Genomic DNA, 10,486 nt, shown 5'->3' with positions numbered 1-10,486 from the left:
TTCTCTTCACCTCTCTTCATCTAAAAATCCGAACCTATTCTTCTTCACTCTTCTCCCCTTTCTTCTTCTACTAACATAAAGGAATCTCTATACTGTGACATAGAGGATTCCTCTTCTTTTCTTGTTTTCTTCTCTTTCATATGATCAGGAACAAGAAAAAAGGCACTCTTGTTGAAATTGATCCTGAACCTGAAAGGACTCTGAAGAGAAAACTAAGAGAAGCTAAATTACAACAATCTAAAGGTAACCTTTCAGAAATATTAGAACAAGAGAAGGAGATGGCAGCCGAACCCAACAACAATAATGCAAGGAGAATGCTTGGTGACTTCACAAAACCAACGTCCAAATTTGATGGAAGAAGCATCTCCATTCCTGCCATTGGAGCCAATAATTTTGAGCTTAAGCCTCAACTAGTTGCTTTAATGCAACAGAACTGCAAGTTCTATGGACTTCCATCTAACGATTCTTACCAGTTTTTAACTGAATTCTTACAGATTTATGAGACTGTTAAGACGAATGGAGTTGATCCTGAAGTCTACAGGCTCATGCTTTTCCCTTTTGCTATAAGAGACAGAGCTAGAATATGGTTGGATTCACAACCTAAGGATAGCCTGGACTCCTGGGAGAAGCTGGTCACGGCCTTCTTGGATAAATTCTTTCCTCCTCAAAAGCTGAGCAAGCTTAGAGTGGATGTTCAAACCTTCAAACAAAAAGATGGTGAATCCCTCTATGAAGCTTGGGAAAGATACAAGCAGTTGACCAAAAGGTGTCCATCTGACATGTTTTCAGAATGGACCATATTAGATATATTCTATTATGGTCTATCTGAATTTTCGAAAATGTCACTGGACCATTCTGCAGGTGGATCCATCCACCTAAAGAAAACACCTGCAGAAGCTCAAGAACTCATTGACATGGTTGTAAATAACCAATTCATGTACACTTCTGAGAGGAATTCCGTGAATAATGGGACACCTCAGAGGAAGGGAGTTCTTGAAATTGATGCTCTGAATACCATATTGGCTCATAATAAAGTGTTGATTCAGCAAGTCAACATGATCTCTCAAAGTCTGAATGGATGGCAAAATGCATCCAACAGTACTAAAGAGGCAGCTTCTGAAGAAGCTTATGATCCTGAGAACCCTGCAATGGCAGAGGTTAATTACATGGGTGAACCTTATGGAAACACCTATAATTCATCATGGAGAAATCATCCAAATTTCTCATGGAAGGATCAACAAAAGCCTCAACAAGGCTTTAACAATGGTGGACGCAATAGGCTGAGCAATAGCAAGCCTTTTCCATCATCTTCTCAGCAACAGACAGAGAATTCTGAACAAAACACTTCTAATTTAGCCAATCTAGTTTCTGATCTATTAAAAGCCACTTTCAGTTTCATGAGTAAAACAAGATCCTCCATCAGAAATTTGGAGTCACAAGTGGGCCAGCTGAGTAAGAAAGTCATTAAAACTCCTCCCAGTATTCTCCCAAGCAATACAGAAGAGAATCCAAAAGGAGAGTGCAAGGCCATTGATGTGATCAATATGGTCAAATGCACAAGGGAGGAGAAGGACGAAAATCCTAGTGAGGAAGACCTCCTGGGACGTCTCTCAAGCAAGAAGGAGTTTCCTATTAAGGATCCAAAGGAATCTGAGCCTCATATAGAGACCATAGAGATTCCATTAAATCTCCTTCTGCCATTTATGAGCTCTGAAGACTATTCTTCCTCTGAGGAGGATGAAGATGTGACTGGAGAGCAAGTTGCTCAATATTTAGGAGCTATCATGAAGCTGAATGCCAAGTTGTTTGGTAATGAGACTTGGAAAAGTGAACCTCCCTTGCTCATTAATGAACTAGATACCTAGATTCAGCAAATTTTACCTCAAAAGAGACAAGATCCTTGCAAGTTCTTAATACCTTGTACCATAGGCACCATGACCTTTGGAAAAGCTCTATGTGATCTGGGGTCAGGGATAAATCTTATACCACTCTCTGTAATGGAGAAGCTGGGGATCATTGAGGTACAACCTGCCTTGTTCTCATTACAATTGGCAGACAAGTCATTAAGACAAGCTTATGGAGTAGTAGAGGACGTGTTAGTAAAGGTTGAAGGCCTTTACATCCCTGCTGATTTCATAATATTAGACACTGGGAAGGAAGAGGATGAATGCATCATCCTTGGAAGACCTTTCCTAGCTACAGCAGGAGCTGTGATAGATGTCAACAGAGGTGAATTAGTCCTTCAATTGAATGGGGACTACCTGGTGTTTAAGGCACATGGCCATCCCTCTGTGACAAAAGAGAGTGAGCACAAAGAGCTTCTCTTAGTTCAGAGTCAAGAAGAGCCCCCACAGTCAAACTCTAAGTTTGGTGTTGGGAGGCCACAACCAAACACTTAGTTTAATACCCCATATCCAAACTCTAAGTTTGGTGTTGGGACTATACAACATTGACCTGATCACCTGTGAGGCTCCATGAGAGCCCACTGTCAAGCTAATGACATTAAAAGAGCGCTTGTTGGGAGGCAACCCAATTTTTATTTATCTAATTTTTATTTTATTTTATTATTATTTTGTGTTTTATTAGGTACATGATCATGTGGAGTCACGAAAAAATATACAAATTAAAAACAGAATCAAAAACAGCAGAAGAAAAATCACACCCTGGAGGGAGGACATACTGGTGTTAAACAACAGTAAGAAGCATCTGGCTGGCGTTCAATGCCAGAACAGAGCATGAATCTGGCGCTAAACGCCAAAAACAAGCAACATTCTGGCGTTTGAACGCCAGGAATATGCCTTCAGAAAAGCTGGCGTTGAACGCCAGTAACAAGCATGGAACTGGCGTTCAATGCCAGAAACATGCTACACATGGGCGTTGAACGCCCAGAACATGCTACACATGGGCGTTGAACGCCCAGAACATGCATCACCTCAGCGTTTAAACGCCAGAATTGTATGCAAAGGCATTTTACATGCCTAATTGGTGCAGGGATGTAAATCCTTGACACCTCAGGATCTGTAGACCCCACAGGATCACCTCAGGATCTGTGGACCTCATAAGATCCCCACCTACCTCTCCCTCTCTCTCTCTCCATTCATCGTCATCCCTTCTGTTTTCCATTCACCACTCACATCCATCCACTCGTTCCCATAAACCCCACCTACCTTCAAAATTCAAAAACACTTTCCCACCCAAACCTACCCTACATGGCCGAACCTACCCTCTCCCCTTTCCCTATATATACCCTTCCATTCTACTTCATTTTCACACAACACAAACCCCCTCTTCTACACCTTGGCCGAAACACCATCCCTCACTCTCATCCATATTTCTTCTTCTTCTTCTCTTCTTTCTTCTCTTGCTCGAGGGCGAGCAATATTTTAAGTTTAGTGTGGTAAAAGCATAAGCTTTTTGTTTTTCCATTACCATCAATGGCATCTAAGGCCGGAGAATCCTCTAAAGAGAGAGAAAAGGGAAGACAAAAACTTCCACCTCTGAGTCATGGGAGATGGAAAGACTCATCTAAAGGGTTTATAGCTCAGTGGTAGAATATTTGACTGCAAATCAAGAGATCCCTAAGATACCTCAGGGGATAAATTGTCCTCCACACAATTATTGGGAGCAACTAAGGATAGGAGCACCAAAATTACTAGGGATCATCCAACAGAAGCAAGGAAGAGACATAAAGGAGCTCAAAGAGCACCATTGGTTCTTCAAGAAGGCGCCACCCTCACTAAGGTGGACTCATTCCTTGTTCTTATTTCTCTGTTTTTTTATTTTTATGCTTCATGTTTATCTATATTTTGTGTTTCTACTTCATGATCATTAGTGTTTAGTAACTATGTCTTAAAGTTATGAATAATTCCATTAATCCTTCACCTCTCTTAAATGAAAAATATTTTTAATCAAAAGAACAAGAAGTACATGAATTTCGAATTTATCCTTGAATTTAGTTCAATTATATTGATGTGGTGACAATACTTTTTGTTTTCTGAATGAATGCTTGAACAGTGCATATTTTTTATCTTGTTGTTTATGAATGTTAAAACTATTGGCTCTTGAAAGAATGATGAACAAAGAGAAATGTTATTGACAATCTGAAAAATCATGAAAATTGATTCTTGAAGCAAGAAAAAGCAGTGAAAAGTAAAAAGCTTGCGAAAAAAAATGGCGAAAAAAATAGAAAGAAAAAGAAAAAGCAAGCAGAAAAAGCTAATAGCCCTTAAAACCAAAAGGCTAGGGTAAAAAGAATCCAAGGCTTTGAGCATCAATGGATAGGAGGGCCCAAGAAAATAAAATCCAGGCCTAAGCGGCTAAATCAAGCTGTCCCTAACCATGTGCTTGTGTCATGCAGGTCCAAGTGAAAAGCTTGAGACTGAGTGGTTAAAGTCGTGATCCAAAGCAAAAGAGTGTGCTTAAGAGCTCTGGACACCTCTAACTGGAGACTCTAGCAAAGCTGAGTCACAATCTGAAAAGGTTCACCCAGTCATGTGTCTGTGGCATTTATGTATCCGGTGGTAATACTGGAAAATAAAGTGCTTAGGGTCACGGCCAAGACTCATAAAAGTAGCTGTGTTCAAGAATCAACATACTTAACTAGGAGAATCAATAACACTATCTGAAATTCTAAGTTCCTAGAGATGCCAATCATTCTAAACTTCAAAGGAAAAAGTGAGATGCCAAAACTGTTCAGAAGCAAAAAGCTACAAGTCCCGCTCATCTAATTAGAATTAATATTCATTGATATTTTGGAATTTATAGTATATTCTCTTCTTTTTATCCTATTTGATTTTCAATTGCTTGGGGACAAGCAACAATTTAAGTTTGGTGTTGTGATGAGCGGATAATTTATACGCTTTTTGGCATTGTTTTTAGGTAGTTTTTAGTAAGTTCAAGCTACTTTTAGGGATGTTTTCATTAGTTTTTATGTTAAATTCATATTTCTGGACTTTACTATGAGTTTGTGTGTTTTTCTGTGATTTCAGGTAATTTCTGGCTGAAATTGAGGGAATTGAGCAAAACTCTTATAGGAGGCTGACAAAGGACTGTTGATGCTGTTGAAATCTGACCTTCCTTCACTCGAAATGGATTTTCTGGAGCTACAAAACTCCAAATGATGCGCTCTCAACGGCGTTAGAAAGTAGACATCCATAGCTTTCCAGAAATATATAATAGTCCATATTTTATTCGGGAATTGACGACGTAAACTGGCGCTCAACGCCAGTTCCATGTTGCTGTCTGGAGTAAAACGCCAGAAACACGTCACGACCCGGAGTTGAACGCCCAAAACACGTTACAACTTGGCGTTCAACTCCAAGAGAAGCCTCAGCTCGTTGATAGATCAAGCTCAGCCTAAACACACGCCAAGTGGGTCCCGGAAGTGGATTTATGCATCAATTACTTACTCATGTAAACCCTAGTAGCTAGTCTAGTATAAATAGGATAATTTACTATTGTATTGGACATCTTTTGATCACTTTAGATCTTAGGATCACCTTGGGACGATTAGTTCTCAGATCATGGGGGCTGGCCATTTGGCCATGCCTGGACCTTTCACTTATGTATTTTCAACGGTGGAGTTTCTACACACCATAGATTAAGGGTGTGGAGCTCTACTGTACCTCAAGTTTCAATACAATTACTATTACTTTCTATTCAATTCTCTTTATTCCTATTCTAAGATATTCATTGCACTTCAACTTGATGAATGTGATGATCCGTGACACTCATCATCATTCTCACCTATGAACGCGCGTGACTGACAACCACTTCCGTTCTACCTTAGGCTGGGCGCATATCTCTTAGATTCCCCAACAGAATCTTTGTGGTATAAGCTAGATAGATGGTGACATTCATGGGAATCCAGAAAGTCTAACCTTGTCTGTGGTATTTCGAGTATGATTCCGGGAATCTGGAAAGTCTAACCTTGTCTGTGGTATTCCGAGTAGGATTCCGGTATTGAATGACTGTGACGAGCTTCAAACTCCTGAAGGCTGGGAGTTAGTGACAGATGCAAAAGAATCAAGGGATTCTATTCCAACCTGATTGAGAACCGACAGATGATTAGCCGTGCTGTGACAGAGCATAGGACCATTTTCACTGAGAGGATGGGATGTAGCCATTGACAACGGTTATGCCCTACATACAGCTTGCCATGGAAAGGAGAAAGAAGGATTGGATGAATGTAATAAGAAAGTAGAGATTCAAGAGGAGCACAACATCTCCATACACCTATCTGAAATTCCCACTATTGATTTACATAAGTATTTCGATCCTATTTTATTTTCTGTTTATTATTTATTTTCGAACTTATCATAAACCATTTAATATGCCTAACTGAGATTTACAAGGTAACCATAGCTTGCTTCATACCAACAATCTCTGTGGGATCGACCCTTACTCACGTAAGGTATTACTTGGATGACCCAGTACACTTGCTGGTTAAGTTGAACGGAGTTGTGACCACACATAGTTGTAAACCATGGTATTGGCATCATGTTTTTGGCGCCATTGCCAGGGAAAGAAAAAGCAACGAATTTTACAAAATGCAATAACATATGAATCACAATTTCGTCCACCACTTAGGCGTTGAATTGCATGGTTATGGTGTTGCACTGTTATCTTGGATTCAAGCTAGCCATCTTGCTACCTTCTTAGGCTGACGGGATGGTAAGACAATAGCAATAGAATTCTTAGCAAAGATTTGTAATTGCATCACCGAGTAAGAATCTATTCTAGGCTGTTACTTAGTCAAAGACTTCCCGATAAGGAAGATTCATTGAATCATTATTCTCTTTCTATGATTGTAATCTTTGATTTGTTTGATTCTTTATGTCCATTATTTTGTGTATGAATACATTTATATGATTGAGGTCTTCATTTTATTTAGCTCACTTACCCAAATAGCCTTACCTTTTATCTACCATTGTTAGCTAATTTTGAGCCTATGTTAGATCCCCTTTTGCTCTTTAATTTAGCACATCACTACCCCTAGGTGAAAAATAATAAACGTCCTTTAATTTGGATCTTTGATTAGCTTAGGCTAGTGAGAGTGTTTATCATTTAAAAGTGAAAATTTTGGGAACATTGGTTGGGATAAAAGTGTATTTTTGTATTTTTGTGAAAGATTTTGGGAATTGGATACATACTCATGCATTAAGTGTTTAAACCATATGCATTGATGCTCTTGTATATATTTTAGTTTGAAAAAAAATATAATAAAAAAATAAAAATACATAAAAAAAAACTTGAAAGAGCGTTACCATCGGCTTAGAATTTCTTCTCAATAAAAAACCACTTCATTGGAATATAGTTCCAAATCGACAAATAACACTCAATCAAAGTTTAATTTTTGGTTGTCACAAGTTCAACCCAATAAAAATAACCGAGAGTGTTAGTCCCGAGTCGTTCTCCCTAGGAATTACAATAGAGTGCTCAATTATTGGTTATGAGGTTCAAGGGGTTGGGTTGATGGTAAAAAGGGCAAGAAATTAAATGGCAAGAAATGTAAAAGCAAACAACTAAATATAATAACTAATAAAAAGAGGCATTCATGGCAAGGATTGAGAATCAAAGGCTTTCTATCCTAGTCATTAATCATAATACAAGAATTAACAAGAGCTAAGCCTATTACGTTATCTTCACATCGGAAGAAAGTCAAGTATGCCTAGTTAATCCCAATCCATAAGTAATATTAATGGATACAAGACAAACTAATCACTCTAGATCGCCAATCTAAATTGGGTATTAATAACTCAAGATAACCTAATTTCTCTTTCCAAGCCAAAAATGCTAAAAAACTACTCTAAAATCCAACCAAATATTTTGTCAAACACTTGGCAGGCACAAAAGGAAGGCATAGTAAAATTGCAAGGAATAATAAAATCTAAACTAACCGATGCATGCAAATAATAGTAACAACTCAAATAAGCATTAAAGAAATATAAAACATCAAATTGTATTAAAAGAAATCAAAATTAACAATAGTTCATAAACATAAAAATGACTAAAATGAGAAATTAACAAGATAAACTAAAGAAATTAAGGCAAAGGAACAAGGAAAGGTAAAAGAAACTAGATCAAAATAAGAATCAAAACCTAAATCTAAGATGAAATTAAACTAAAAACTATAATTTCTAGAGAGAAGAGGGAGCTTCTCTCTCTAGAACTAACCAAAAGCATGATTCCTACACTATCTAATTTCTCCCCCTTGTTCCCTCTTGAATTCTGCATCAAATAGCTTCAGAAATGAGTTGGACTTGGGCCTGGATGGCTCAAAAATCGCCCCCAGTGTAATCACTTTAATGAGGTCACGTGACCAACGTCACGCGTGCGCGTTGGTGATGTGCGCACGTCGCTTGGCAAATTTTCTTCTCACGCGTACGCGTGGGTGATGCGTGCGCGTGGCCTTAAGTTCAGCAAATCTTCATTTCCTCATGAATTCTCCACTTTGCATACTTTTCTCTTCACTTCTCTCATCCAATCCTTGCCTTATAAGCTTGAAATCACTCAACAAACATATCAAGGCATCGAATGGAATTAAACTGAATTAAATTTGGCTATTTTAAGGCCTAAAAAGCATGTTTTCACTCTTAAATACAAATTTATGGAAATTTACTAAAGCATGCTATTTCATTGAATAAATATGGAAAACGTTGATAAAATCTCCTAAATTCAACACAAGATAAACCTCAAAATTGGGGTTTATCAAACCTCCCCACACTTAAACTAAGCATGTTCTCATGCTAAACCAAGAAAGAGACAAAGGGTATCAATATTTATTCAATAGAAACTATCTATATGCACTCTATCTAAATGCATGCAACCACTTGGTCAAAATAAATCAATTCCCAAGAGAGCATATATAAACTATTGTTAATATGGTCAAGTGAGCTTGAAATTTGAATCTTTAATTAACCTAAGCTCTCACCACACACATATAACAACCTATACAATTCTAATACAACACCTTGCTCCCCGTAATTCTCGCTTTTTCACACACTCATGCATTCTCTTTCAATTCACAATCCATATGCATTGATTATTATTAAACTTTTCTTTGGGGCTTTTTGTCCCATTTTATTGCTTTCTTTTTCTCTTTTTCTTTTTCTATTTTTATTATTTATTCCTTTATTTATTTTATATATATATTTTTATTTTTTAATTATATTTTTTCTTTTCAAACTAAAATATATACAAGAGCATCAATGCATATGGTTTAAACACTTAATGCATGAGTATGTACCCAATTCCCAAGATCTTCCACAAAAATACAAAAATACACTTTTATCCCAGCCAATGTTCCCAAATTTCCCACTTTTAAATGATAAACACTGTTACCAGCCTAAGCTAATCAAAGATCCAAATTAAAGGACGTTTATTATTTTTCACTTAGGGGTAGTGATGTGCTAAATTAAAGAACAAAAAGGGATTTAATATAGGCTCAAAATTAGCTAACAATGGTAGATAAAAGATAAGGCTATTTGGGTAAGTGAGCTAAATGAAATGAAGGCCTTAATCATATAAATGCATTCATACACAAAATAATGTACATAAAGAATCAAACAAATCAAAGATTACAATCATAGAAAGAGAATAATACACACAAGAATGAAAATAGTGATTATATGATGTAACCACACAATTAGGCCCAAAACTCACATGCTTCTATGTTCTTAGCTCAAAAACATGTTCCACAATATATAATTCAAGCAAGTTCAATGAAAAATTTTTACTCAAATCAATTGGGGTGCCCCGTAGATAAAGTTCCTTGAAAAATTTTATTATTTTGACTAAGCTTATTATCTATATGCAAATCAAGAAAATGCAACTAAAAATCCTAAAAGACCTAGTAATAAAAGAAAAATTGAGATGTGAAAGTATTGGGATTGGAAATTTGTCACAAAAAATGGCCGATTCGGTCAGACAACCTCCCCACACTTAAAAGTTTACACCGTCCTGGGTGCATTCAAAGATGAGCAACGGGGTTCGGCAAATTCACGGATTGTCACCTTTAGATGGTGGTTCAGCCGGTTGCTGCGTGTTCTTTCTTCTGCTCCTTGTTTCTAATGATGACTCATCCTAAAGAATATGAAATAGACCCAAGTAAGATGAGCAATTGTAAAAGTAAGGGAGCATATATTGTTGAAATAAGGTGATGAACACAAATAAAATGACTGACTCAATGTGTGACATGGATGAAAACAAGTGTGTGAATTCTAAATTGGGTGCCATTTGGAACACACACACTAGCATAGAGGGCTATGTCACAATTATATAAAAGAAGCATGCACTTCACTCATTCTAGTGTGCTTAAAATACTTTAAAGAAAACTTGTAGGTTAAGACAAACAAACAAGTAGTGAAGAAACATAAAAGCATTCAAGCAAGAATTAAGCGATTGTGAAATGGATGATGAATAGAAATTGATTGATGTGCAAGGAAACTTAATGAACAAAGGAACGATGAAAATCACACATCAATCA

General features: G+C 37.2%; 1 non-coding gene across 1 annotated transcript; it reads right to left on the bottom strand.

The window, feature by feature from the left end:
- Window positions 1-677: 677 nt before the first annotated feature.
- LOC112716819 (small nucleolar RNA R71) lies at window positions 678-781 on the bottom strand. Its single transcript, XR_003160479.1, has one exon. It is a non-coding gene; the product is annotated as a small nucleolar RNA R71 (small nucleolar RNA).
- Window positions 782-10,486: the final 9,705 nt, after the last annotated feature.

This window comes from Arachis hypogaea, chromosome 1 (genome assembly GCF_003086295.3).
Source record: "Arachis hypogaea cultivar Tifrunner chromosome 1, arahy.Tifrunner.gnm2.J5K5, whole genome shotgun sequence".
Lineage (NCBI taxonomy): Eukaryota > Viridiplantae > Streptophyta > Magnoliopsida > Fabales > Fabaceae > Arachis > Arachis hypogaea.
The sequence above is the reverse complement of the archived record's forward strand: the minus strand, read 5'-3'. Positions and strand labels throughout refer to the sequence as shown.